Below are 6,174 nucleotides of genomic sequence, written 5' to 3'. Positions count from 1 at the left end.
AAACATATAAAAAAGAAAAGCCACAGTCAAAAAGTAAAAAGTTGGTCCAAGTCTACAAGTCAGAAGATTTTTGTTAAAATGGGATGTCATCATTCACTGTAGCACTTTAATTTTATCCATGACATTAAACAAAGTAAATGAAATTATTTGAAGAAAAGCTGACCCGGAGTGTCCTTCCTTGCACTTTAACAACGGCGATGTCAGAGTTTAAACTGTCCTGCATCCTGTCTATGAATGTGGCAACAAATGAAGCTCTAAGATTTGGTGTGCAGAGTAAACTAGGAGTAGCTGTGATGTAAGATGAAATGGAGTGAGCATAAAGACAGGAGAGGTAGAGAAGGTCGGATGGAGTCGACAACCCCCTCTGCTCATTATGTCGATGAACTCTTTCAGGTCTACATGCTGATTGGTTGGGCTATCGAAGGTTATAGAGCCCGGAGGTGTGTCTCTGATGACCATTGCCTCTTGGCATGATGTACAACTGATCTTCTTCTTCGAGGAAAACCAATATACAATGGAAATAAGTAGAGAGCATCCATGACCTCAGCTTTTACCATGTCTTAAAGCAGATCTAGCAGATCAAATATTATTATTATATTGTAAAAATATAAATAAATAAGCTTACTATTAACAAATATCTTATTTACCTGATAATTTGACAAGACTCAGAATACGAATATTTTTCTCCAGGATTTGTCTCACGCTGATGTAGTATATACCTTCACTTATTCTGTACCAGCGAAAGCTTCTTTCGATGGGATCAGACTGGAACATGAAGAGGAGTACATAGGAGAAGATACTTTAACAGATCTGCTGTAGTAAAGAACGTCTGCTTTGTTACTAGGAAGGTTTCTGAGGCCAGGTGCTTTACTGTTTTGCCACTCGATGAGAAAGTCGACAACATCTCTCAAGAAAGAGAGGCTAAGTTTGTTCTTCTCAGAGATTGGTTCTAGAAGTTCATCTCTCTTTTCGTAGCCAACTCACCGTATCCTTACGTTTAGGATATTCCACATGGTCCTGAGCTCACATTCTCTCACATAAATGCGTTTGAAAGAAGACCAGGTGAATATTATCTAGCTATTGGGTTGGTGAAGAGAAAAGTCATTTGCTCACGAATGAATGAGAGCTTAGAAGGTTGCTTAGGTTCAATCTCTGAGAAGTTGAGAAACTTCACTACCTTTTTGAAAAAGTCTTCCCAGGTATTTTTTTTTATTCAAATCTTCTTTTACTCCCAGAAAGGAAGCCAAATTGATGACTTGAATCACAGTGTTGGCCTTGCCTTCAGAGGTGATGTATGACACTGCCTTTTTATCAATCAACACACCAGAGTGGTACATTTTGAATGACATATATGTCTCAAACTTGATGTTGGCTACTACTTGGGGGCCCAATTTCTCATCATGGGATAGCTTCAAAAGGGCAACACTTGGTTATTGTGATGAGGATGAAGTATGATGGGAGTGTCTCCTTGCCCAATTTGTTACCAATTTCTTGCACAGAACACAATTCATTGAACTGTTGAGCCCTACGTGACATGGTGGCAGCTTGAGTTGGCCTTGATGAAGCATTGGGAGTTGAGAGGTAGTTGGGGCAGTTTGGCCATAGGGATGGTACTACATCTGGTTTGATGTACCTGTAAAAGAAGGACAATTATAAGAATATGCATCAAAAGTGAGCAGCTGTCTGACATCTTCTTTAGAGCCTTGCCAATGGTCTGACTTTTTTAAGATTCACAGATGAAATCAGGTTCGTTAAAATGCAGCAGATACAGCTTTGTACTTTTGGAGGGTGCCTAATCAGTTTTCTTCAGATCTGTTTCTTGTGGAATGGCTCTCAGCAAGGCGGTATCAAGTCTGGGGGTTCTCTCTTTGTTTGGCCACCGATAGATTGTAACACCAGACTGTTGTTGCCCATTATCATACCCTGTAGCACAACACATTCTGGGCATGATTGGAATTACAAAACACAATAAAGATGGCGTCCACAAAGTAACTAATAATTATTAGTTATTACTTATTATCTTACCCGACACGTTGCATTGTTTTTCTTTTCAATGGACCCATGTTGCACGCATATTTGAATTCATGTTTGCACATGCCCAGTCCTGCTTACAGGAGTCCTTGGGCTGGTGTATAACTTATAAGATATTTGTGTCATAGAAGACTCTTGCAACATATAATGGTACCATACTGTTTTTCAAGCAGAATTGGAGGGCATTTTAAAGGCATTACGTAATCTCAATAATATGATCATTCAAATGGCTATCCAAATTTTCCTGGACAGTTCAGCTGCTATTAGTTCTACAGCTAAAAATGAAGGCTTCTTCACGGTTCAACTACACCCATTTTTTGGTGGATGAGACACATTTCATATTGTTATATATCCTCTTGTCGTAATTTCAAATGTCTTTATAGCTCATTCTATGAAATATCACTTATTATTGCTTTTCCCTCTGTATTTATTATGTTTTACTAACATAATTGATCCTATGTTGTATCATACAGTTTTATAAATGCTCCAATGTTTTTCTAAAAAATATGATTTTTTGTATCTTGCTAACTACATATTGCTAAAATCAATATGTCTTTGGTTATTTTAATTGGATGAGCGGTTGGTTGTATGGTGGAACTGTGTTGTGTGCATGTGGTTTCAGGCGGTGTTATTATGCTCCTGTCAATATTTTAAGATTTGTCTTTTTAGAGAATCAAAAGGCCACAAGTTTCATCTTATTTAATGTACACTTTTTTAGTGCAGGCATATGGCCCTGTACATCCAGGGGTTCCCCGATGGGTGGGGGTATCACTTAAATTTTAAAGCAATCTGCATGTCCAGTTCATTTAATCCTCTAGAAGGCGGCGAGTGATAAATCGATAGACCAATTTACAAGGTGGCTTGTTACAGTAGAAGCCCACCAGGAAACCTCATACAACTATGGAGGTCAATAATCCAACCGAATCCAGAAAAAAAAGAAACCCACTTACACCAGCCTCAACAAGTACAAAAAGTTCATGAATTGTGAGAGTGGGGAAATTTCCCAATCAAAGTTGCGGTTGAAATTAAACAATGTATTTTGAGTTTTTTCCTCACGATAATATTCTCAATCAAGAGAAATTTACAAGGCTGGCATTACCACCCGTACTGTGTGTTATTGGAGTTCGTCAGAAGCAAAATGGACTAGATGGCAATTAAATACAAGGAGTGAGAATCAAATTGTCGCCAAAATATTTTTCTACAAAAAACAACACAAAATATACGTTTTTTATTAAAAATCAAAACTATGACGAGCATATAGGTATAGAGTAGCCATTCATTCGATATAATCACCGTTGGCATCAATAACAGCCTCAATACGGCCTCTGAACCGGCCGCAGGCTCTTCTGACCATCTCATTGTCCATGTTGCCGAATACCTCCTTGATGGAGTCCATCAGGCTGGCCTTTGTGCTATGGGGATGTCTGGGGCTATGTCTCTCGACATAGCCCCAGACAAAATAGTCCAAAGGATTAAGGTCGGGAGAGTTAGAAGGCCACAAATCCTTGGTTACGACGTTATAATAGTTCTCAGTTGACCACTGTATGGAGATTTGGGACACATGGCAGGGTGCTGAGTCTTGTTGCCACGCCCATGGCAGCCCAGATCCATCGCCATGGCCTTCATGGACCTGGTAGGGTCATCCTCAACTATCTTCTTCACCTTGTCGAAAAAGTCGGTGCCCCTGACCTTCCTGTCGGCGCCCTCTGCATTGGATGCCCTCTTTATGGCAGCATCAACATCCCAGGATACCTCTAGCTTCTTATGGATACGCTGAACAGTCCGTAAATTCACTCCTAAGGTTGAAGCAATCGTAAATTGGAGATTTCACATCCACTATTAACCAATACAATGACTACGGCGGACCTTGAAAGCTCCTCGTTCCACTTATAGCTCTTTATCTCCTCATATGATGACGGCATGATGCTAACTGAACTACGTATTGCCAGCTGACGAGAATAACTCTCCTATTTGGTAACCGGTTTTTTATTTGATAATGTCGTCTTCAAGTTATCAAGGTTTAAAGTAGGAGACAATTAGATCCCCCCTCCCTGTAGTTGAAGCATCAACTCCTGAAGACCCTCATTACCGAATCTGTTTCATACATAACCCAGTGAAACATTTTATGGAGGATGAGAGGGTTCTTGGGTAGGCGGCAAGGAAATCTTAATGACTGTAGTTATAGCTAATGGTATTTCGGATCATAGAAAACTCAGCATCTATGACATTTCCTTATGCCACTTCATCCCTAGTTGTGCCAAATGAAGAACATAAGTTAACGATCCTAAAACATCTAGTGAGTAAAGTAAACATTGGCTCACTTACTGAGTTCCTTAGGTCCATATTAGTGGAATCAATGCTTACCCCATCCAACGCTGTATCAATATAATGATGTTGATAAGAACTCATTTTAGATGGACAATTTCACAACTGCAAGCTCGAAGGGAGAGATCCCCAATAATATATTAATTCAATTGAAAGAGTATTTCGAGACTGAATCAATAGTTAACAATAAGAATGTTGTTCGAATAAACCAGACCTACTTTGAACATTAGAATTCCGATAATTGACATTGCAGTAAAAAAGGCACTGCCTAAGAACAGTGCTAGCCGTAGCCCAATTGTTCATATTGGGGCTACATTTTATAATTTAAATCTTAGCACGCTTGTTGGATACTTTAACTACTTCCCCCTGGATGGAGAGATACCTGAAAAATATCTTGTGGGAAGAACGACATTCATACCAAAAGTGGAAAACCCCTCGAAAACGGATTATTTTCACCCATGAAGTATTTTACCCCATTTTAGGCGATAATTCCAAAGAATATTAGCTCTAAGATTTGGGGTTGTGGATATACAGCTGTCACTTTTTTGGATATGGCTAACGCATATGATTCGGTGTCATATAGTTCAATTTTGCAAGCTTATAAAAGGGTTGGGGTATCTAATTATATTTGCAAATACATTTATTACCTGTATGTAAGTGCTACTACAATGCTTCATGGCAAAGTTCATGCCAAATTTAATTTGGCTATTTACAGGGGGATCTGTTACCTTGGTAACTCTTTAAATTCAAATTGAAGTGGGTACTTGATGCCTTCAAAAGTAGTGAAACTCTTGACCGAGTAAGGATAACGGTATTCCGATCCCAGCACTATTATATGCTGATGACACCGTTATAGAGTCGTCATCGCCGAATAACTTACAAATTGCTTCTGAAGAGTTCATCAATATTAGTATAGAAGCGTTGGTCTTAAGATAAACATAAAAGAAGTGTTCTTTTACAGCAATTACAAAATCTCTAACCGACAACTCGTTCTTAGTTGATGATACCAATACTGACAATTAATGACCTCCAAGTCAAGCCATTACAGGTTGGGTAAAATTATTAATATTTGGGACTTACATATAGAAATCTTAGATAAGAGACCGAGGATATATCAAAAATATAATAAGAGATGTAATCAATTGTCTCAATAAATATAAATTCAGTAATCAACAAAAAGTTCTGCCCTTGAAAGTACACCTGTTACCGAGGGTGGTTTTTAAAATTTATAATGGAACTGCTTTAAGACGTCTAAAATTCCCTGATAGCATGATCAAAAAGCTTCCAATGGTATGGGCTGGATTCTTTAATGATACACCCAATGAGTTTTTGTACGTCAAAAGTATTCATGGTGATTTGAGGCTTTATAGTCTCTGGACTAAAGGTGCACGATTTTCAAAGTAAGTAAAAACCCGATAATCAATGTAATTATTAATAATTTCTTAAACTACCTAAACAAATACCCATTAAAATTGGAAGGACTATGGTTAGACACATAAGGAATACGATAACCCTAGTTGTAGGGGCCTTTATGCAAAGACTAAAACGGTGGGACTATCCTCTGCAGTAGAGGGCGTAGCTAATTACTCCTACCTTAAAAATAGAATCCTTTAAGTATATCATAATAATTTTGGAGTGGCCCTGAAAATTGTCTCTGTTTCAACTGAGACTAAAGCTTCCAAGGTTACATACACACCAGGGTTGATCAATAAATGTGAAACTTGTCATGATCTTGTAAAAACCTTGATCATCTAATACTAATATGCCCCAGAACTCAGCAGTCTCGCATCGACAGACATGACTCTGTACAGCAAATCA

This window comes from Lepeophtheirus salmonis, unplaced genomic scaffold, assembly GCF_016086655.4.
Source record: "Lepeophtheirus salmonis unplaced genomic scaffold, UVic_Lsal_1.4 unplaced_contig_1195_pilon, whole genome shotgun sequence".
Lineage (NCBI taxonomy): Eukaryota > Metazoa > Arthropoda > Copepoda > Siphonostomatoida > Caligidae > Lepeophtheirus > Lepeophtheirus salmonis.
Note: the sequence above shows the minus strand (reverse complement) of the source record.